The sequence below is a fragment of the Python bivittatus genome, unplaced genomic scaffold, assembly GCF_059951505.1.
Source record: "Python bivittatus isolate LINGU-HERP-01145 unplaced genomic scaffold, Pbiv_v1 ctg000700_np1212, whole genome shotgun sequence".
NCBI classification, from domain to species: domain Eukaryota; kingdom Metazoa; phylum Chordata; class Lepidosauria; order Squamata; family Pythonidae; genus Python; species Python bivittatus.
In genome coordinates this window covers 37,790,483-37,815,636 of record NW_028277098.1, presented here as the reverse complement: position 1 = coordinate 37,815,636, position 25,154 = coordinate 37,790,483, and the positions used below count along the sequence as shown (strand labels likewise).

At 38.0% G+C, this 25,154-nt stretch overlaps 1 protein-coding gene and 1 pseudogene across 2 annotated transcripts in view; one reads left to right on the top strand and one right to left on the bottom strand.

Moving 5' to 3' along the window:
* Nucleotides 1–25,154, top strand: part of PDE4B (phosphodiesterase 4B) — a 224,325-nt gene that overhangs the window by 104,541 nt on the left and 94,630 nt on the right. The gene's annotated exons all lie outside the window — the stretch shown is intronic.
* LOC148214175 (uncharacterized) overlaps nucleotides 1,050–25,154 on the bottom strand; it is a 52,402-nt pseudogene continuing 28,297 nt past the window's right edge.

The following is a 25,154-nucleotide window of genomic DNA, read 5'->3' as shown; positions in this document are numbered from 1 at the left end:
CGGGGACAAGACAGCTCCTCAGATAACCTGGTCCTGTGCCATGAAGGGCTTTAAAGGTAACCAACACCTTGAATTGGATCCGGAAGCAAACCGGCAATCAATGCAGCTCGCATATTATATAGGCCCCCCGGGGGCATTCAGAACTGTCCGCACCACTGCACTTTGCTCCAGCTGTAGCTTCTCTGTAGATACTCTTTGAGGGTAGCTCCATGTGGAGCGCATTGCAATAATCCAACCAGAAGGTGACTAGGGCATGAGTGACCATGCGGAGAACCTCCTGATCCAGGAAGGGAGTAACTGATGCACAACACAAAGTTGTGCAAAGGCCCTCCTAGCCACAACTGCCACCTGCTCTTCGGACAGGAGTCGTGAGTCTAGGAGGACCCCCAGATTATGTACCAGGTCTGTCTGGGGTAGTGCAACCCCATCAAGAATCAAAGATGATAAACTCATAGATCTTGAGGCTCCCTGCACCCACAGCCACTCCGTCTTACCAGGGTTCAGTTGAAGCCTGTTGTCCCCCATCCAGGCCCCTACAGCCTCCAGGCACCACGAAAGGGTATCATCATGGAGATATATAGTTGAGTATCATCCGCATACTGATGATACCTCATCCCATGCTGCCGGATGATCTCACGTAGATGTTAAATAGTTGCGGCAAGAGGTGCCTCACAAAGTAGTGGCCATGGGATGGACCTCTTGCTCCCTATCAACACCAATTGGAATCAGCCTTGGAGAAAGGAGCTGAATCAGCACAGAACTGTGCCCCAGCTCCTGCAGCTGACCCAAAAGGATACCATGGCCGATGGTATCAAAAGCCACCGAGAGGTCAAGAAGAGCAAGGATGAATGCAATGCCCCCTTCCCGCTTTCACCAATGATCATCTAAAAGTGTGACTAAAGCTATTTCTGTCCCATAACTGGGCCTGATACCTGACAGATAATCTGCTTCCTCCAGGATCCTCTGAAGCTGTTGTGTGACCTTTTCCACCACCTTTCCTAAAAAGGGAAGGAGGGGAACTGGATGAAAATTGTCTAGAAGGGTAGGATCTAGCGATGGTTTCTTGAGGGCCAAGGCCTCCTAAAAGGCTTCAGGAACACCCCCTCCTGTAAGGATGAACTGACCACTGCCAGTACCCATCCTAATGTCACCTCCTTGGTGGCTTTAACCAACCAGGAGGGACAGGGATCTAAAACACAGGCAGCCATGCTAACAGCCCTGAGGACCCTGTCCAATTCCTCAGGTCCAACAGGATCAAACTGTTCCCAGATAACTGGGTAAGTCAGCTCCCTGGGCATCTCCACTAGACCCGCCTCACGCTTGGCCTCCAACTGAGAATGGATCTGAGTGATTTTATCTGTCAGGTGTTCAGCAAATTCCTCTGCACGGCCCTGTAGGTGGTCCTCCGAGCCCTCCCTACCCAGGAGGGACCGAGTGACCCTAAACAGGGCTGCTGGGTGACACTCTGTGGATGCCATATGAGCGGAGAATTAATGGCATTTTGCCACCCTTACCACCACGAGGTAGCCCTTAATAGCAGCTCTAACCCGTGTTTGGTCAGACTCGTCCTTAGTTTTCTGCCAGCGGCGCTCTAGACGTCTCTTGGCCCTTTTCAGCACCCTTAATTCCTCCACAAACCACGGGGAGTGCCGGGGTTGATGGACCAAGAGAGGCCACACAGGCGTGATCCTGCCCAAGGCCCCGGCCACCTCCTTATTCCAGGCTGTGGCGAAGGCCTCCACTGGATCATGAAGCAGGGCCTCAGGAACAACCCCCAGCTCCCTTTGGAACCCTTGCGGGTCCATCAGTCACTGGGGGTGGACTGTTCAAATAGGTCCCACCTCCCTGTGGAGGGGGGCAGCACAGGAGAATCTCAAGGCCACCAGGGAGTGGTCTGACCATGACAAAGGGGATAATACCAAATCCCCCACCAGATCATGCTGCCACTGCTCAGACAAGAAAACCATGTCTGGAGTGTAACCACTGTCCCGAGTTGGGCCGTGGATGTCCTGGGATAGACCCATGGCTGCCATGGTAGCCACGAACTCCCAAGCCGCCTCCGATGCCAACCCCAGGAATGGCAGATTAAAGCCCTCCAAGACCATAAGCCTGGGGAACTCCACTGCCAACCCCAAGATGGCCTCTAGCAGCTCAGACAGGGAAGTTGCTACGTATCAGGGAGGCTGGTACCAAAGCAAAACTCCCAACTGATCCTGTGTCCCAACCTCAAGAACAGGGTCTCACATCCAGCAACTTGTGGAGCAGAGCCCCTGAAGGCCAGCAGAGATTCCCGGTTGACCACTGCCACATCCCCTCCCCAACCCTGGGTTCTCGGCTGGTGTCAAATCCTAAACCCAGCTGGACACAGTTCCGAAAGGGCAGCACCCCCTTCTGGTATCAGCCAGGTCTCAGTAATGCATGCCAGGTTGGCCTGCTCCTCCCCAATAAGGTCAAGAATAAGTGGGGACTTATTATTGACTGACATCAGCAGCAGCCGAAAGCCCAGGCCTCTGTAGGTCCGCTGACCAGGGTCTAGGCTTGAGCCCAGAGGGTCAGAACATGCCACCAGTATAACACATCGGGGACATCTTCCCCTGAAATGGCCTGCCCTCTGGCTCCTGTCATTACATTAACAAAGTGATAGAGAGAAATATTTATCTTGAATGAAGCTGCATTCAAAGTAAACATGTTGGTAATTATCATGATGGATGTGTTAGGCAATGTATTATTTCAGTATTCTCAAATCTGGCTTTCTTCCCTTTTTCCCATGCCAGATTAATTTTATGGGGAAACCCAACTTTAAAAATTGGGGAAAAGATGGTGATATGGAAAAATTGGACGGAAGCAGGGATATTGACTTTGGACCAACTAATAGATGATGAAGATGAATTTTTAGCATACTCTGTGTTAAGAGAAAAATATCTATCAGATGTAACCCAATGGCAATATTTACAATTACAACATTTGTTAACATCATTGTTTGGACTATCAGCATTTTCAGCTTCTGAGATACCTGAGATACTAGAACAAGTTGTTAAATCCTTTAAAATTAAAAAATCTACTATTAGTTTTTATATTATTTGTATCAATACATCATTTTGATATGCAGATGTTAAGAAATGAGTGGAATAAAGAATTAGAAGTCCTATATTGCCTAGACAATGGGAGAGTGTTTTAACTTCTATAGCAAGAGTGTCAAAGGACCTCAAATTACAACGTATACAACAAAAAATAATATTTAGAATTTATCTGACTCCATTACGTTTGTATAGAAAAGAATAATCAAAAACAGCATTTTGTTGGAGATGTAATAAGGATAATGCTTCTTTAAAACATATGTTTCTACAATGTCCTATGCTTACCAGGTTTTGGGAGAAAGTGGATTATACAAATATGTGCAACAAAAGCTAAAATTTTCAGAGGATAATATTCTTCTGAACTATATACCTAGTATGTGGAACTTGACAACCAGACAATGTAAATAGATTCTCTGTGCCCTTATTATGGCCAAACAACTGATATTGCAGCATTGGAAAGATAAATGCATGTCCCCATTTATTCAATGGATTAAAGATCTGATTACACATGACAGATAAATGTATTAGAATATATATATATATATATATATATATATATATATATATATATATATGTAGACACACACACACACACTTGAATAATACAAGCATTAGGTAAGTATATATAGAATTGTGATTATTCACTGTTATGATGTCATATTAACATGTTTTTTCTTTGTTGTATTTCACTTTTTTGTTAAACTACTTTTAAAAAATAAAAAAAAAATTAAAACCTTGGCTTTCTTGAAATTTGATAGTCCAGCATTGGAACAAATTTAATATTTGTCCTGTTTATGATTTTGTGCTGCTTATTGTGCATTTTAGGGGAAGTTAAAATATTATTATTAATATTTACATGAAAATTAAAAGTTGGCACAGGCATTGAGAACTGCTAGTGTATGCTATTATTGTTATTATTATTCATTCTGGCCCAATACAAAAGGTGATGGCAGAATTTAAAAGGACTAAGAATACAAAATATCAAGTATGTTAACATGTTTATTACTTAAAAAATAAAAATATTATACATGGAAAGCTGGGATTCTATTGGGAAACGTGTGTGTGTGTGTGTATGTGTGTGTGTGTGTATTGAGATGAATAAGGCTTACAAATGCTATTAGAAATAGAAATACCCCCATATCCAATTTGATTAATATTAATCAACAGATTGTGATTTACATTAGCAGAAATGACATGCAGCTTGTTTCTGAAGAGTTAGCTGGTTAAATGCTAAATGAACTGAATTTTCAAATACTTTTAATATAAATTGTTTTGACTTTTTTATCTATTTGTCTTTCCAGTAGATTTTTTTATTTTCAAATGTACTTTTTTATATTAAAACTTCAAGTTTAGAACAAAGTTGAAAATGATAGCTTCTACTGGCTGTCGGTAAGACAAATGTGAGCCAAATAAATTGTGACCCCATCACTGCACTTAGCATAAAGAGCTGGCAGAAACTAATAAGCATATTTAACTGAAGACACTCAGGAAGTTCTCCGTTTTTGGGAATGCCACACAAGTTCCTACACAAGGGTAGCCAGATCTCTTACACAGCCTCAGGCTATACAGACAAATATCTCTCAGCAGCAGGATGTGTAGGGTGGGACTTGCCATCCCCAGCTTAGCTTTCTGATATTGGAAATGAAACCCACGTACTATATTTCTAGATTCTAATCATACCTTTCCCTGGCTCTTCTCATAAAAATGAGGTATTCTGTCCAGTAATTTTCACTGCATCTGATTCAGACCAATTTCATTCTGATTAAGCACTAGTAATTAAAATAAGGAGCCACCCAAATTTCTTTTATCTAATGAATTCATGATTTTCTGCACTTTAGAAATGACTTCATGTTCTTTCCATAGAGTGCTAACTTGTACGTGCTTAACTTTAAATAAGTGAGAAATTTCATGTTTGAAGAAGCTGCTAAATTCCCATGTAGTCCTCTGGTCTTCTGTCCTTTCTTAGACTTTCAGCATTTACCTGAAGTGAATTCTTTGTTATCAAGGAACTGTTTCTTTCATATATACATTGTGCACGACAAGTGCTTGAGGGATTATGGTTGAATTCTGTACTGAACACTTATTCCTTAACCAATTCAATTTTTAATTTTAAAATTAAACTAACTTTGATTTGAAGTACATCCAGACCAGATTATGAGAGAGGCAATTTAATTATAGAATTTACACTAATGCAGCATTTTGTTTACTCAAAACTTCTTCCAGATTTCCTGTCACATCAGGACATTTTGAGGCCAGTAGTTGCCTTGTTACCTCTTAAAAGTAGAAATGTTTTCTCCAGCATCATGTACTGCCCTAGGCACACCCATAGCATTTGTCAGGAGTTGGCTTTTAACTTCTGCCTGAAACTTTTCTCATTCATCTTAGGGAGAGTAAGCCATTGAGGCTTTCAAAATGCATTACTTAAATGAAAATCAGCCATATAGGCAATTGTCCAAAAAGATGTGAGGAAAAATCTTTGCCATTCCAAAATATTTATCAAGATTATTTGAACTAAAACCAACCAGACAACAGTCCCTCTTAAACCTTGCAGCTGCAGCAACAACCAAATGTTCATTTTGCACTTTGCCATTACACGTTGCATGAATAAAAATAAATCACTGAATATATATAACACTTACCTATATGCACTTTTCAGTTAGAATAGAATGATGTGTGAACAAATCTATGTTCTCTAGCTTGCAGATCAAAACTGTTGGATGTATCATCCCCATCTACCAAATTTCCTTCATGATGCAGAATAGAGGACGAGCCACCTGGTGTCCTATTTTCTACCTCTATTCTGCCATTATGCACATAAAAGTGTTAAAGCTGGAATAACCAAAGACTGGAATAATCCCTTTGGGACTGTCCATGCTAATTACCCACAGTATTTTTTCCAGTGTCTCTAGAAGGTTTTATACCTTTTGATATAGATATATAGATAATATAAATGCTTGCCTGTTGTTCATGCCTTTCTCCCTGCTTTTGCCTGCCTAGGGTCACTTTTCTTTGAGAGGAACGGCTCAATAAATAAATAAATAAATATCTCATTTTTGTGAGTTAACTTTTTTGGTGTTTGCTGATGTTTAAGAAATAAACATCAAGCTATATTTTTGGTAGCTCAGTTAAGTGGCGTTTGTGCTTGCTCTGATCTGGGTATAGGGACTGACTGGGTAGGTACTGGGTGTGAACTAAACTGGGAATTAACCACAGTAATTTTCCAATAAAAAAATATAATAAGAACTATTGTATATCATAGATTTGATTTTTTGTTTGTTTAATATTTTGATTTGCCCAATAATTGAAGCTCTGTGGCCAGACTGTAAAGTTACTAATAAAATTTACTAAGTCCCCCCACCCAAATTATAAAATGCAGCTAATAAGTAGCAAAGGAAATTTATTAAAATTCTTAGATATGGTTTAATGTGAAATTTCAGAATAATTTAGCAGATTAGAAAGGGAGTCACAAATTTAGTACCCATATAAACATTTCATACTGATTATTGACAGAGGTAAAATAGGCTATTTGTAATAATATTTTGAATTCTAGAAGCATTTTGAAAAATGTATGGTACTGCATCACTATTTCTGTAATAATAGAGAACTAAACTACAATTCAATTACAGTCATCCAAGCAAATATTTCTGTACTTAACGGACTTGGCTTGTTTGGCTGATTATCATGAGAAAATTGTTTCAATGGAGAGATGAGCTTCCTAACACATATGCATATGTCTGTGTTTGTGTATGGATTAAAATAACTTGGCCTTATATCATTAATTTCTAGTGGTTAAGTTTTGTTCAATGAAGGTGAAAGGTGTGGTTTCCAAGGAAACAAAATATATTAAGGTTTTCACTGCATATAATATTTCTGTAGGTATATTCCAAAGCTGTGCTCAAGTACATTATTTGCATAAAGTATATCTAAATATAAGTCTTTTTTCTGAAATAATTTGTGTTTTAAAATAACCATTTAAAAATATTTAAGCATATCTATAGTTGTTATTTATTTTATTGATATACAGAGAGAGAGAGAGAGAGAAATGTGTCCTTTCTCTTAGAATATTTTGACTGTCTTATGTTTGTCTCTGGGTGTATCTGTATGTGTGAGTCTAGCCATTCAATCACTTCTGACTCCCTGTGATCCAACAGACACTTCGCCAGAATTTCCTGACATTAATGGCTTCTTTGAGTAAGCTGGTGCTTCTGTTTTTTATAATGGTATCTGGCCACCTTGTTTTCTGTTGATCTCTTTTTTGATTGCCTTCGATTTTCCCAAGCATCATGATCACACTCTAGTCCGGTGACTCTTGCTTTCCCATCATGTGTATAAAATATTTCAGTTTACTGTTAGTGTTTCCAGTAAACAGCCTGATTTACTTCATCTAGTATTGAATGGTCTGTTCTTCTTGTGATCCAAGGTGGACCCATTTTTTCTTTGTTCAACCTTTTTGACAATTTGGGATTCACAGACTAATGCTACAACTGGAAACTAGACTATGAAAAAGAAAGGGTATTCTTGTTAAATATAGCAAGAAACCTGCTGCAGATGCCTATGTGAATGCAAAACAGGAAAGACAGAAACATAACAGGTGTGAGGTGATATCATGATGCAGAGCCTGTCCTGACGTAATTCTGTCCAATAGGTGACACAAGTATATAAGTATATGCATCATGGTGTCATGACATTTTATCTGTGGAGTCCTTGGTGCTCTCTGAGTTTGGTTATTTGCTCGCAGACGTTTAATTACACGAGTAGGTAACATAATCAGTGCTGTGGATGTTACTGATGGTGATGATGGTGATCAAGCTCTGAGTGCACCAAGGACTCCACAGTTCAACCCTGAGCTTCATATATTCTCTTCTATTGAGTCATTTTATCCCTTGGCCAATCTCCCTTCCCCTTTGTCCAGCTATGTGTACTCAAAACTTTAGTGGGATTAGTCCCTCCATTCAAGAACTTTTGGAACTATTAATTAAGTGAAAGTGATATCAGGGACTCTTGGAGAAAAATTGCTTTAATTTTGTTACGTAGATTTGCTGCTTTGGAGAGAGCTTAGCCTAAAGGCTCACCCAGAGCTGATCTACCAAGATCACTTTTATGGGCAAATGATGATACCGATTTTTTAAATAATATATAAAATCACTTGGCTTCTCATGTGACACTAAGTCATAAAGTGGTTTTTGTTTTGTTTTTAGCATAACAATGGAATCATGTGATGATATGAGCACTCTGCATCATCATCATCATCATCATCATTCACTCATTTTAAAACATTTATTTAATTTTGAATTTCTGATGATAGGCAGCATGGATGCAACATCACCATCCTCTGATTTAATATGAAGTATGAGTGAAGAAAAATAAGGCAGGGATGTTATCTGTCTGGTTCAATCCAGTTCATAACAATTGGTGGTGGTCCCCCCACCCCCAGGATGATGTGCCTCCCTTCCTAGATCTCAGCAGAATTTGACTGACAATGTTCTTAGTAAGGAGAAGTAGCAGTTGCACAGCCCCACAGAAGGCATCTGGTGATGCAAGTCAGAAGCACCAAGGACTAAGCAGGAGGCAGGGTGCTACCCCCCAATGCCCAGAGAGCCAAGGAGAAGGAGGGCAGTCCCTGTACTATGGGAAACTCTCTCTAAGCATATTGATCCTGCTGGTCCTGCCTCCGACTATCTGGCTTCCTCTGGTTGTCTGATTCAAACAGGATAGCAAACTACAGTTTGAAACTGTAGTGTATTTCTGGTTCACTGATTGCAACTATATAATGTGTGAACACAGAGTTTGTTTTGTCAGAAGGCCCCAAAGATGCAAATTGTTCTTTTCTCCTTTGAAATGAAGCTCTTAAGTATAAAGAATCATGCAATATTTAAAAAAAAAAAAAGCTCTGTATTAGTAACTTAGTATTGCGTAAGGCTTATGAGCAGTGAGGAAAAAAGAACACAGGTAGGGGATGACTGACCTCAAAGTATTGGCATCTTTTCTGAAAAATAGTATGGGAAGCAGTCACTGTTTTACAGTGGTTTATTCTGAAGTTAGATGTATGAAGGCTGGTAAAAGATAGTGATTAAATATTCATAAATGAGTTATCGAGCAAAACCAAAATAACTCTGAAGTGGACGAAATGGTAATCCTGAGAGTAAGCCTCATTTGCACAGCTAGGTGACTGGGAGTGCTTGGGTGGGAGAACACAGAGAAATGACAAGTCTATAGGCTTGACTGGGAAGTTGATGGCAAACCATGTCGCTAAGAAAACTCCATTATTATGTCCAGGACATCATCAGAAGTTAAAGCTATACTTTTACTAAACCCCATTTAACTTAAAAAGGCTTATTTCAGGGCACTGGACTCACACTGTATAGCACGCTGTGTATACTACCATTAGATTTCTTCCAAATTAGAACCTTTGTAAATGAAAGCAAATCAAATGTCAGAACTTCTTGGGTAAATGTTAAAGTACAAGAAGATCTTCCAAAAAATGGCAACTGTGCATAACTGAGAAATGTCATTTCGTGTAAAACAATAATGTATTTTAGATAGATGAGAGAGAGAGAGAGAGAGAGAGAGAGAGAGAGAGATCACGTGCATGCACACGCACGCACACACACACAATTGATTATATTGTAAGTTTATTCTCATTGTAAATTTTCTCTATATGAGATAGTCCTATGAAATGTCTCATATATATTCATTATGAACACTTTCGAGACTTCATGCGTATACAAAAAGGAAATGAATAATGGACTTTCCTTTTATTTTTTTTCTAACAGAAAGCATGTAACAAAATATGATCCAGATGGAGATTTTTTTAAAATATTCAGTTATCATGTTTTAATATTTTGATGTTCTATCTTCAGTGGTATGTGACATAGTTTGTCATATTTAACAGAAAGCATAAGATATGTAAAACTAATTGAAGTGACGTTAGATTTCATTTCTAATACATCTTTTGAAAACTCTTAATATTTATTGTATATAATTATTTTATAGCTTTAGTAAGGCTTTCTCCAAATCTGCCTTCTTTCAATACATTTAATACTTTTTTTATTATTCCATACAAATTATATACATTTTTTGTTGTTCAGACTTGTTAGTATCTGATATTTCATGCTGGTATAGTGCTAAAGATTTCTGTTTCCTGTTCTATCTTTTTTTTTTTTCCTGGAAAGATGAAAAAGATTGTTCTGTCAAATCTGTAAACACTCACTTTGCAGTATTCTAACCCAAAGACTTGCCACATCAGGATGTATTTTCAGGAATTAGAAATTATTACAATACAATAGCTAGGATGAAATATATAGTTGATGCTCACCAACTTAAGCTTGCCAAGTGGATTTAAACTCTTTTCTTTTGAATAGTGTTATTTTCAAGCACTGCTTTTAAAACTCCTTTGTTTCAAAACAGCCTTCCTTAGTAGCCTTCAAGGACAAAGTGAGGGGATATGTTCTTTGAAAAACAAAAATCTAGAGCAGCTTTTGACACATGGAAATAGTTAAACTTTTTTTTTTTTGGATCTAGGATATTTCTTAACTGCTTTAGGCATGTCAATGTGAAAGATGCTTGTAAAAACACATTTAAATATTTAAATACAAGCATTGAAGGCTTCTAATGCTCATATGCTATGAGTGTTACAAATTTATATCACCACCTTCTCCATCTGTGGTCCAAGATTAAGAAATTTATCTTGGATAGGGCAAGGCTGCGTAATTATTTTTATAGATCTGTATATATATTACACAAATATAAATGTACTGTATATACTGTATGTGCACTAAAACCAGCCCACAGGAGGGGAAGTGATTGCTCATCATTTTCCCAGAACAGAAGAATGGGAAAGCACAGCACCAGGAGAATTGTCCTGTGGGACGATACGGTATACTCCAGTCTAAATACCTTGCGAGTTCTCACCACAGTCCACACAGGATTTTTAAAAAACAGTGGAGACTTAAGCTACCATAAGGATAGGACTACAGCAGCTTAAATGGGAAGTGCAGATACAGTGTTAGAATATGATAAATCTAGTTGTTGAAATGAAATGGCACGGCAGAAGATTTTATCAGAGGAGATGCCTACCAGATATGCCCTGCTTCCAAAGCTTTCCTTTTCAATTGCCAGCACTGTGGTAGCCATTCAGTTTTGCTGTGATCATGATTACAGTGCCAGTAAATTGGTGCCAGTGGCATTTCATCAAAGCAAAAGTGGAAAAGCAGTAAAAAGAATCCAATGTTTATGACAGGCAGAAACATGCCCTGTGTGCCAACAGAGAAGTCACATTCTAAGACGTCATAATGATCTGCTCAGTATATAAATATGCTCAGTTCATTGCACTTTGGTATATTATGAACCAAACAACATTTCTGTCAAAAGTTCTTTGGTTCACAATATAAAATAAGATTTAGCATAAGTATGACTATGTAGATTATTCAACCTTTCTTTCCTACCTTGTCAGCGAAACTCTTAGTGATTGCTGTGAACAGTATGACCAAAAACTATTCAACCAAATTATGTGTATTTCCTTTATTGGTGTATTTCCTCTATTTATTTATTTACTGATAAACATTTTAGCTATCAGTATCCCCATTTTACTTTTTTTTTTTTTACTTTTTTTTCCTCCAAAGGTAAGTTGCTTTTGGTCATGACTAAGTTCTTTGACTTTGGTTGCTAGGTATCATTTTCAGAATCAATACGTAATACGCATGCAACTCCATGAGGAGCATGAACACTCATTACAAGCCAGGAGAAAAATCTTACATATCCTAGAATCCTTTCAGAGAATTCAAAAATACTATATCTGACTCAGAATGAAGCCAATTAATTTTGCCAGCCCACCTGCAAGAAGAATTTAACAGCTAATGGTGTTCAATGGTTGAATTGCTATGCATATGTACATGCAGATATATGAAATTAAATCATTGTTATTTAAATTGTATTACTGGAAATTTGGACAGATACCTTTTGTCCTTTCACAGAGCTACAAGAGTCGAGGGGTACTACCTTCATAAGTGCTGTGATTTCTATAACTGTTATAAGATACAGCTGCTCGCTTAATTTGCATTATAAATGCAGATAGTTTTGTTGATTTCTGTAAATTATATTACTAAGTATGTTACTTTTTAGCTCACAAGATTCTTTTATATGCCTCTCTCTTTGAAAAAATGAGCATCCAGAATAGCTCAGTGGAAGAGAAGCCAAACAATAACCAGTTGAAAATGCTTTCCAACATAATCATTGCATTTTTTAAAGGCTGACTCTTCTGTTTCTCAGGTTATGTTAAGCCAACCATATATCTGTAAATCATATGAATCAGGACATTTTTTTTTAATTGGAAGCTTGTTTTGATTATTCCCACCTAAATGGCTTAATCAAATGACTGGGTGTATCATCAGAGTCTGCAATGTTTTATTTCTCTGACAGAATATGCATAGTACAATTAACCCCAGGAGAGAATAGTAGGTTAGTTTCATAATCATAATACATGTAGGTTCCTTCTGTGATTCTTAGCATCTGTTTCCAGTGTTTGTTTCCATAATGAAGCTGCTAGCAATGACCATAAATATGTCTTGCCTTCCTAAAGGAAGTTAAAAACAAAGTATATTGCATGTAGCTAATTCCTTTCTCATGTGTAGTTTTCATTCTAATCCCTAAAAAGTTTCTACGTAGAAAATTTACAGATGCTAATTTGTAGAATATAAGGAACCAACCAATACATTATTTCACTTTTAGTTGCCGAGTAATAAAAGGTGTGCATGTGTGTGTACGTGTGAATGACAGAGAGAGGGGGGGGAGGGAGAGAGAGAGAGAGAGATGGAATGTACAGTTAAAGTTTCCAAACTAAAAACAAATAAAAAATAAATAAATTATTGATTTCCAAGATGAAATGGTTCTATTGATAGATGGCTCTTATGTGTCATTTTTACATGTATGTAGCTGCATGTCACATATTTAAATTCACTAGTTTTAAAGATCAAGGAAAACAAAACAATGAATGGAAATGTTAGTAAAAGAGACATTTAAGAGAATAGTGTATATAAAAATGGAAAGGATATGTGGCAGGCATTAATAAACCAAAATCATTACTACAATTTTCTGCATGCTCTCCATAGTATGAACATTAATTATATAATCAAAATGCTATATAGATAAAGAAGTTAATTGTTAGCATTAAAGCAAAAAAAATACAAATCTGTGGTTCTGTCTAAAAAACTGTCCATAGAAAAAGATGGTGTTTCTAGGAGTATTTTCTCTTCAATCACTGTACAGTATTTTAATCCATTAAACATTTGTTGTTATGTAGCAATATTTCCTTTTCAAATGAGGTTGGGCTGTACTGAAAAGTAAACAAAGAACTAAGAAACCAAAAAAATAAAAATGGAAGAAGGCAATGGCAAACTGTATCATGCCAAGAAAACCACATGAATATGTCTATAAATCATTAGGAGATGACCTGAAGGTGTTTACTTTTTTGGAACTTCTGTTTTAAAAATTACAATAAAAAATAGAGAAGCTTATCTTCCTTTTGATGCACGTCACTTGAATTCACAGACATTGTTGACCAACACTGGATTCAGAAGTTAAGTCAAGTCTATGACAATGACATTTTTCCAACAGTGGCATGTGACTTGTTGAAATGTTGCTGGCAGCTTACGGCTAGTTGTACAGCTGATAGCTGGGGTTCTTTCAGTAGCATCTGGGCTGTTAATCTACTGCTAGTCTGCCTATGTTGTATTTGTATGGCAGTAGCATATCATTCTACTTTTGAATCTAATGAAGCAAGCATGTTTTATAATCAAGGGCTTCTTGTAAATATATAGTTCCTTAAAATTGTCCTCATCTTCTGTTCTGAAATCAGTTAAGAACTGAGCTCATACGATTCCTATACTGAAAGTACCTATTTGTATGGATGGAGCTACCTTGCTGTTTTGGTTTTACATGTACTCTTTTCTTCACAATTAACAAAATGGTGAATGGTGAATGAACCCTTCCATGTGTGATTCCTATGAAGGGAATCCATTCATGGAAATGCATATCTTCTTTCACAATGTTCCTCCCAATATCTATCTATCTATCTATCTATCTATCTATCTATCTATCTATCTATCTATCTATCTATCACGTCTCAACATTTGAATATCTTAAACACAACCTGATTCCACAGGAATCAAAGTTATTTGCCAGTATTTTTTTTTCCATGTTTGTAGTTGCGTGAAGAAATTAAGCGTGGTAGGCAATAAACTGCTTATATTTTACGGGAGCAGCTCTCCGCAGCCAGTTGGTAAAAGCCAGCTTGTTTTGGCTAGCACCAGTTTCAGCAGGATGATCACACAAGCTTTTTCATGCTTCCAGTGTTATGAAATTGGGCATATGCATAGCTAATCCTATACACTGGGAATAGTTACTGAAATTCTTTTAAATATTTTTATTTTAACTTAAAGTGCTGGTGCTGAAATTATCATATTTCTTTTTATTTCCCTGGCAATGGCTACTAATAAGGAAAACATAATTTAAACTCTCTGCAGCTTTAGCAGCATTATCCACTAAAAAAAATTGGGACTGTTAGGTTTGTGGCTAGCAAGCTCAGAGTATAGAATCAAAATGTGAGGTATTACAGCTGCAAGAATAATACAAAGTAAAGAAAGAGGATTGTAAGTAATATGAGGCTTCAGTAACATATCCAGTGGATACTACATACTTTGAATTGCACCATGGCTTCACTTTGAAGCTGATGCTGGATTCTGAATAAACTTCCTGCTTATAGTTCTAATTTTATATTTCATTATCATTGGGAAGATATTATATAAATGCAAACAGGAAATCTCAGTCAAGATTATTCTGTGGAGGAAATAAACATAACTCTTGAAGAAATCTGAGCAGCTCTGAATAACATTTTGCTTCTTGCAATAAGAATTGGAAATATTGAAGACATGGAGGCTGTCTGTAACAGTAAAGTAGGAAAGAAGAATCTGTCTTGCAGAAAATAAAACACACACACAATCTTTTATCAGGGAGACTCCAGCTAGTACATAACTGTGTTTTAGCTTTTCATGAACAAACAGCATATTTTATTGCAGTAAAGATATGTTTCTTAGGTTTTCAAAGTTTGCTTTTACTCCTCTGTTATATCACAAACATATAGCTCCTCACTTCACCCAATCTTACTGATTTCAAGAACATCTGTCCATTCAATCTACATTAAGTTTTTTTTTTCCACATTTACATTTGTTTACATTTATAGCAGGAATTCTCAAACTTTATGGTGCCTGGAACTCCTAAATTAATCAATTTGTGTGATTACTCTCTTCTTTGAATAATATTTACAGATATGCTAGATACCACAAGAAATCACCAGCTGGCACAATTACTAGTAATTAAAAATAATCCCTCCCAGAGAGAGAGAGAGAGAGAGAGAGAGAGAGAGAGAGATCCTATGCAATGTCCCCCTTCTATTCCTTGTTAACCTTGAGTTGGCAACTCTAGCTGAAACCAGTCTAGGAGCAAGTGACACAGGCACAGAGACCATCTTCCTTCACCTCTCTAAAACAAAATGAAATTCAAAGCCAGCACTGAAATTCTTCCACTCCCAGATTTGTGGAGCTCCAGTAGTTCAAATGACAAGATCTAGTGGTATAGGGCAGTGGTGTAGCAATAAAATCAGCTTGACTGTCCATCATGAATGATAAAATGAGACCAATGTTACACCCATTTACACAGATACAGAAATGTGTAACATTTTAATTGGTGCCATGTTTTGTTAGAAGCATGCAAACAATATTAATGCATGCGTACATTGGCTACATCTTGCTAAGCTACCTGGGAATGGTTTGGGCCTGTTGATATGAGGAAGTAGACAGGGTCCTCTGTGACAGCAGCTCTGCCATATGTGGACCAGATATTTACTCTACTTGGTTTGTGAAAGCTGCCAGGGAGATATCAGGAGGCTGGGTAAGGGCACTAGATAATTCTTGGCAGGGGACTATTGGGTCACTCAATTTAGCTATTTTAAGCAACCATTAGACTGTTTCCAGCCTTTCCTTTCTGGGAAGCGATGCGTCTGCAGTTATAGAGATCCCTGGACATAGCAGATTATCGCGAGTTTTTTCAGGCCAGCGAGGCCACACTGATAACTTTTGGGAATGACCTGCGATGGGATTGGGATGGATGGATGGGTGCAACCTTCCTAGTCCTGCTAGACCTTATAGCTGCCATCAATAAAATCAGTCATGATATCTTCCTGCACTCTCTGTGAAATATCTATGGGACCATGGGCCATTGTTAGTAAGCAATTCTGTGGCTGCCCCCCGACTTTGGAACAGCATACTCTGTACAATTTTTTACAGCATACCTTCATATCTTCATGTGAGATGGGCAGCCATATAAATCTGACAAAATAAATAAATAAGTACATACCCCCAGAGATAAGGGCAGAACCATCTCTGCTATTGTTCCAGGAAGCAGTTAAGATCTGGCTGTCCCAGAGCGCCTTTGGGGATGGTATTAGTAGCTTAACTGTCCTGAAGAACTAGTGCTGGCATTTATTGAGAATTATGGTGAGTCCAGTTGTGTTGATGGTTATGATTTCTTTTGCTGCTTTTTGTGGCTTTTGATATTTCTGGTTCTAAGCTGTATTAATTCATTTTCTGATTGGAGTGGCATATAAGCTATAGTATAATAAATGTATAAATAAGCAAGATGAATGTAAATGCTAATAAAATATTAATAATTATTGATGATACAATGGAGATGATAGGAGAAAGAACAAAATGTAGCTTAATCTACTCATTCTTTCTAAGGTAAATAAATATTCTTCCTGCAAACTTAGACAGGGTAGACATCTTCCCTTATACCCTAATCACTTCCATCCACCCCCAATGATCCCTATACAGAGTCCATTTACAAGCTTTGTAGGGGAAAAAAAGCAATCCTATGTTTCTTCTTAAATGCCCCTAAAGACCTTTCTGTCTTGGGTTTTCTGGATATCCTTCTCCTCTTTTTCCTTCTTTCTGGACATCTGTTGGAATGAGTGGTACAGAAATTTACTGTAACAACCCAGCAAGTAAGTCCCAGCATCTGTTCATTTACCAACACCCATTACTCTTAGATTCCCATTTCACAAACTTGCCCCATGGGACCCCTGGGTTTGACCAGAATGTGTCTGTCCATGAAGCTTACAGCAATGTCTGGGTTAGCAGGTATATGGTAATATCAGCATATTTGGACTGCGGTGGGCTTAGCTTCCCCATCAATTTTCATGGGTGATATTGCCAAGGTTATTTTTATAGGCTATTTCTATCACTAGTGAGGAAGAAGGAAGAAGGAGCCTCAGGTAATGGAATGTTCTGGTACCATCCTCATAGGTGCAGTCAGAAATGGTGGCCCCATCCAAGAGCTAAACAAAGACAAATAATGTTTGTATCCTGGCTCTGGCAGCCTCCGCCCACCCCCCCTCAAACTGCTCATGATTTCTCAGTGCATTGCAACCACAGTTTGAGAATCATGACTTTTAATATCTGTAGTGAGAAATTGGTACTAGATTTTCATCAAAGCATGGTATAATATCATGAATTTATTGATAAGATGAGAATTAAACTACTGTCCATATTTGATATAATAGGCCATAATGCGATGGATTGATCAATTGATTGATTATATACCATGAAGTCACCAAGAGAAAGGTGATTCACTTGATAGACCTGAATTATTAGGTCTTTTTTAGTATTTCACTCAGGGGAAGACTCTTCCAGAGGGCTTATGACAAACTAAATAAAATATTTTGATATTTTATGGCAATATATAAGCCAGTTGTTTTTGTGACTATTAATGCCATGTGCCATACTGGTGCTGGCTCTGCTGCTATACCACACCAAGCCACACTGTGCTATGTCCAAATCATGCTAAATAAATGATAAATACTATTAGCAGAATTTGTTAAGGTAGCATTTTAAACAAATTCAATAGAGGCAGGCCTATTGTATTCAACCAGTTGTCAATGGAGTATTATTTCAGCACTGGCAACAGGACAGCATTCTTCACCACATCTAAGAGCAGCAGACTAATTTGGGTAGTACAAGGAAGTCTCAATAGAAGAGAATAACTGTAGGTCATAGTTGAACTGTGGAGTCCTTGATGCTCTCTGAGCTTGGTTGTTTGCAGACATTTCATTATCCAACTAGGTAACATCATCCGTGCTAGAGAGTGTGGTTTGTTTCTCAGAGGAGATGGTAGGGACATCACCCCACTCCCCTAGCATTTTCTTTCTCATTATGACTAATGCTAGGATCACCAGTTCATAGTGGATAAGAGTATGATTCCTATATATTCACACTGTACGTTTCCTAAATGATTGTAAACAAACTTGACTGATTATTATCTCTCTAATAACTTAATAATGATTAGCATTAACATCAGGTAAAGGGTAATTTGTGCCCTATACATTTGGAAGATTGTTTTAATTTTATGCTTAGCATCATAATAGTTAATTGAGAATCCTAAATGGATAATCTCCAAACACCAGATTCTGAGACTGTGAAATATGATTATATGTTTTAACATCATTGTTTTCTGCCTGAATTGTCTGTAATTCTGATATCATTTCAACTTACTCTGACTTGCCTTTGAAGAGAAAGTAAATTTTATAAAGCTGCCTTTTTTCAACAAAGTAGATTAAGACCTAGAATTCATTAAAATAATTTAGGTTTCGTAGATTTGTTCCATAATACATGCAGAGAGAGAGAGACAGAGAGAGAGATGAAGAAAGGTATTTTTATTGTAGTTTTCCTGTGCATCAAATAAAGAATAGGGACTTAAATAAATCTAGGTTAATACAAAAAGCAAACCTTGAATCTGAGATTAAATTACACATAGGGTGAATTCTGTCCAGAGTTAGACTTGTAATGGGTTTTTAAAAATCAATTTAATTTTCCTCAAAACAATGAACTATTTTGGCTAATTCTTCTATTCACCCCATTTGGCTCATAACTGGCATATCATTCCTACACACACAGAATCTGATCCTTTGTTCAGGATCTGTTGCATCTCAGGACACTTAAATTAGATCTCTGTATTACACTAAGGGATTGTCTTTCCTACATCTCATAAATTAAATTCAATCATTAATACTGGAGGTAAGTATTATTTTTTAAATTCAGTTTTATGACCATATTTTAGAGCCAGCAGATTATTAATTCTTCAAGACGTCACTAAAGAAGGTTTCAGTTGTTCTCCCCCTCTTAATTTCTATTTAGGAAAGAGAAAGGAGGAAACTGAATCTCAGCAGAAAATGAAAATATTTTCATAAACTCAGAATTTGCTTTAAATAAAGGCAAAGAATGCATCATTTAATTATTTATTTTAATTATGAAAATTCATAGAACAAATCAATCCAGAGTTCTAATTTGAAGCACAAAATGACCATGCTCAAATTAGCATATTTTGAGTACATATTTGAAGATCTAGCTCTCTTGAGAAGTCTTCATGCTGGGAAAGATGGAAGGAAAGAGAAGAAGAGGACAGCAAGCAGCAAGGTGGATGGACTCAATTACAGCAGTGAAGGCTGCATCGTAGGAAGACGTGAAGGGCGAGTTTAGGGACAGATAATCCTGGAGATCTATCTATGTGGTCACTAGTGTCAACACTAACTCTATGGGTCACCCATAGAGCTTATTGGGAAAGACAGGAAGAATGATCTCACTTTAGGTAGCTGCAAGCTGAGTATGTTTGCAAGACATTTTCCTCACAAAATCATTTGTATTCATTTAAACAGGAACAAGTGGGACAACTGGGGTCAACGTCTTGTGAAATTATCTGGGATTCTTTTGATCATGTAGACTTTGAAAACGTGTACAAGGCTCTTAGTGGCAAGACTCCTGTCCCATCAAGATCCTTAGAGCAGCTACAACAGAATGTGTGCAGTTGGATTTTGGAAGTAGTAAATATCTCCTTGAGGGAAGGGGTTGTACCTTGAAGAATACAGTGATACACCATCTATGAGAATGCTGGGTGAGATCAATTGTCCATTTCAGATGAAGTGTCATCAGTACTTGAGGAAACCCAGTTCTGTATATCCACCCTGACTGGACAGGAGGTGAAGTGGGTGCTCTTCCCCAATGATGCCAGTAAGATGAAATGAAACAAACTGATGTTGAATCCTAGCAAGATGAAGTTACTGCTTGTCAAGAGGCCAAAGATAGCACCTTCATTGGCTCTGGATGAGGAGCAAGTTCATGATTTAGGGCTTCTCCTGGATTTGTGGCTTCTGCTTGATCAGCATGTGGAGTCCATGGTGAGGGGACTCTTTGCTCAGCTTTAGCTGGTATACCATTTGCCACTCTTTTTGGAACAGGCAGCTCTGGTATCAGTCACTCATGCCCTCATTATCCCAAAAGTGGAAGAAACTTTGGTTAGGATTGCCTTTGAATACTGGAAACTCCAGCTGTTGCAGAATGTAGCAGCCCACATACTGGCAAGTCAGAGCCATTTCAGTAATGTTATATCTATATTGTGAGAGCTGCACTGGCAGCTCTTACATTTCTGAGTACAGTTCAAAGACTGATTTGGCTTGGGTCTGTGTTACCAAATACCTGTGAGACTATCTTCTCCAAAGCAGGCCTTTTTGCCTTGTCCAATCAGCCCAGGAAGCAAGGTAACATAGGTGAGGGCTCAGAAATGTTTGTCCCCCCTGCAGTAGTCTTTTTATTCTTGAACACTTAACCTCTAAGGTCCAAATGACCCCAATACTTTTATAATTTAGGAAGGTGTTTTATCTGGTTTTAAGGTATGTAAGGGAAAAAAATGCTTTTTTTTTTTTTTAGTGAAGCATGTTTTAGATTGTGTTATAGTATTTTTGAGAAATCTATATGTGGGCCAAGAAGCAACAGTTAGAACCAGTCATGGAACAACCGATTGGTTCAAAATAGGGAAAGGAGTACGACAAGGCTGCATACTGTCACCCTGCTTATTTAACCTATATGCAGAGTACATCATGAGAAATGCCAGGCTGGAGGAATCACAAGCTGGAATTAAGATTGCAGGGAGAAACATCAACAATCTCAGATATGCAGATGATACCACCCTAATGGTAGAAAGTGAAGAAGAACTAAAGAGCCTCTTGATAAGGGTGAAAGAGGAGAGTGCGAAAGCTGGCTTGAAACTCAATATTAAAAAAGCTAAGATCATGGCATCTGGACCCATCAATTCCTGGCAAATAGAAGGGGTAGAAATGGAAGCAGTAATAGACTTCATTTATTTGGGCTCCAAGATCACTGCAGACGGAGACTGAAGCCATGAAATTAAAAGACGCTTGCTCCTTGGGAGGAAAGCTATGGCAAACCTAGATAGCATATTAAAAAGCAGAGACGTCACCTTGCTGACAAAGATCCGCATAGTCAAAGCTATGGTTTTTCCAGTAGTAATGTATGGCTGTGAGAGCTGGACCATAAAGAAGGCTGAGCACCGAAGAATTGATGCCTTTGAACTGTGGTGCTGGAGAAGACTCTTAAGAGTCCCCTGGACTGCTAGGAGGTCAAACCAGTCAGAAATCAACCCTGATTGCTCATTGGAAGGATTGATAATGAAGCTCAAGCTCAGATACTTTGGTCACCTAATGCAAAGAGAGGACTCTTTGGAAAAGACCCTGATGCTGGGAAAGATTGAAGGCAAAAGGAGAAGGAGACGGCAGAGGATGAGATGGTTAGATAGCATCAATGAAGCAATGAGCATGAAACTGAACAAACTCAGGGAGGCAGTGAAGGACAGGAAAGCCTGGCGCAATATGGTTCATGGGGTCATGAAGAGTCGGACACGACCTAATGACTGAACAACAACAAATAGTATTTTTATGGAATTTGCGATATATTATTCAAGCTGGCCAAAATCTGTGGCCTGGGCAAAATGCAAATGAAATAAATATGTAAATGAAATACACTTGGACATGGCCAACTTCCTAGCATCTGCCTCCTCTTCAATGAAGCTAACCCTGTAACTATGTCACTATTGTTATTTCTCCCCAAATGGGTAAGGAAGTTCTGGCTCCAAAGACTTGAAGACCCTTTCAGTATTTATTTATTTAAAAGACTTATATGGCGACCCATATTGTAATACACAACTCTGGGCAACCCACAACAATAATGAAACCAAAGATAAGAAAAAGCAAGAAAAGCAAGAGAACCGTGAGCTGGTGCAGCTCATGCAGCAATGGTGTTATATGGGCAATGCCCACTGCTGGACCAGCTGCAGCTTCCAAATGCTCGTCAGAGGCAGCCCCGTGCAAAGCATATTGCAGTAGCCCAATTGGGAGGTGACAAAGGCATGAGATCCAGATGTCTCTGACCTTACCTGCCCTTCATAAGGTGCTGAAGACCTGGCTCTTCCCCCAGGCATTCGGTCAGGAGATTAAGTAAGCCTGTTCTAAGTGTTTAATTGGTCTAAATGGATGCATCAGCGACCTCAGGTGGGATATGTTTTAATAGTTGCTCCATTATTTGGTTGATGTTTTTAGCGTGGTGTTAACTGCCCAGAGTCACATGGTGAGTAGGCCGCCATATAAAATGAATGAACGAATGAATAAATAAATAAATGCAATCTTTTATGGGAAAGTATGTTTAGAAATATACCCATATTTATATGAGTTTGGGCAAGTAGTGGGCTTTTTTATTTTTGTTTTACTGGTATAACAAATATGGTAGCTGTTTACCAAAAAAATGGCAAATACTTATGACTCATAAAGATTACTTGCATATCTTTGTATCCCACTGTTCATTCAGAAGAAATTCCAACTGATTTCTTTATTGAGCGCTCAGTTTAATGAGTAAACAAGGGGACTCAGTTTGGCTGTGTTTGTGCTTTAATGACTCTGAACTCCATAGCAATTTATCTGACTGTGGCAAAACTGAGAATACACCAGATCATTGTATTGTCTTAAAGCAAAAAAAGAGCAGCAGTGACCTTCAGATGTTTTTCCCTATGGCTGTCAGGGGCTCATATGCAATTACTCATTGTGAACTGTGGAGAAAGCTTTAACTGCGAACTCAAGAGAGCATAAGCCATATGCAGTAGAAGAAACATGGGTTTAAAACTGAATAATTGCTTGAGGAGAAAATCCAAATGATTATGTATAGTATGCATGCATATGATGCGGCTTAAAGTTTTCCCAAACATGAATGTTGATGTCTCAGATCCTTGAAAGCAGCTGATTCTGATTCATACATGGCTTTTTAGTTTTCTGGTTTAAGATGATGTGTGACCCTATGGCATTATGGTTCAGCACTTTGTGTGAATCAGGCCCTATGGCTTGTTAATTTTTTTTTTTTTTAATCCTGGTTTAGTGTAATATGTGAACTAATCTATATTGCTCCAGTTATACTTTCTGATTTATGGAAGAAAAATGTTATAGGTAAAGACTTAATTATTAGGAAAAAACATGTGGAAGAAGATGGTCCTTCAGATAGCTCAAACAATTTGTGTAGAATTCAAATATTTCTGTAGTAATGGAAGTAGTGCTATAGTAATGTGATTCTTGCACTGGGCAGGAGTAAGACTGAATTATCTCCAAGGTCCCTTCTAACCTTACCTTCTGGGTTTCTGTTTTATGGATTTAGGTTTTGCAGATCACAATCACCCCTTTGACTAGTGTAAGAAAACAGACAGAAAACCAGTGAAGGTCTCCCAAATTTATAATTGTTCACAAAATGTTTGGATTTCCTATTTTGCACTGTAGTTTATAAACACTTTTCAAGGACCGCCTTACGTTCAGAAATCCAAATGAGGTATAATTAATGAATATCACCAATGATTGTCTCATAAGAAAGAACTTCGCTGGAATGCCAGGCAAAAGGGTCTTGACCATCTCTGCCAGTTGACTTTCTGGAGGCAACACTGGATTCAGGGAAGTAGAACACGTCTCACTGGCAATTACAAAAACTGGACATCAACCTAATCCTCCTTGAAGAAAGATCTTCCAGCAAACCATAACAACATGACTCCACGAAACCCAGGGAAGAGACACTTACAGAATTTCATTTGTGCATTCTCAGATATGTACAAAGATGTCGAGTTATACCCTTGATTGTTCTGTTGTGACTGCTTTTAAACATCACTAACACTTGTTTTTCTAAGATAAATATGAATAACTATTTTTCTCTCCAAAGCAAAAAAAAATATTTTGGATGTGTGTGTATATATTTGAAAAGTAGGAAAAAGGGAGGAGGAAGGGCAACTAAGGGGGAAAAGTTAAGCAGACTTTTCCTTATTGTTCCTTCCTTTAGATTCATAGGTCTGGAAGTGTTTACAAATAGAGAATGCGTATGGCTATCATCCATAGTTCATTTGCTGGAAGCTACAATTGGAATTGGAATTGAATCTCCATACTTCACATAACTATCCTGTCTTATCAGTGTGCGTTTGCATGTATGTTCATAGGTGTGTATATCTATCATCTATCGTCCATCTGTCCGTCCGTCCGTCCGTCTGTCTATCTCAAGACATGCAATTACAAACTTTTTTTTAAAAGTTTTTATTTCAGAATTTCTACAGGAGGATTGCAAGTGAGTTTATTTAATTAGATTGATCATATGGTTACTAATCAGGCTGCAGTTCCCCTCAATTTCACCTCAGAATGCCTGATGTGTAGTCATTTTCACAATTTAACTTTTTCTTATTCAGTAGCCTACAACTTTTTAAAGTCAGCACAGTTTTCATTTCATAAGTTGTAGCCCAATCTCAATGAAAGTACTTTCCTTCCTTCCTTCCTTCCTTCCTTCCTTCCTTCCTTCCTTCCTTCCTTCCTTCCTTCCTTCCTTCCTTCCTTCCTTCCTTCCTTCCACCTTCAAGTCAGTCTTGACTCCTGGCAACTGCCTGGACAAGACAATGCAGTTTTCTTGGCAACATTTTCAGAAGTGAGTTGCCATTATCTGTTTCCTAGGGCTGAGAGAGAGTCACTGGCTTTGTGCTTAAGGCAGGACTAGAACTCATAGTCTTCTGGTTTCTAGCCTGGAATCTTATCCACTACACCAAGCTGGCTCTCACTAATCTAATACAGAGGCAAAATTTCCTTTTCTTTCTTCCTCTTCTCCTTCCTTGGAAACT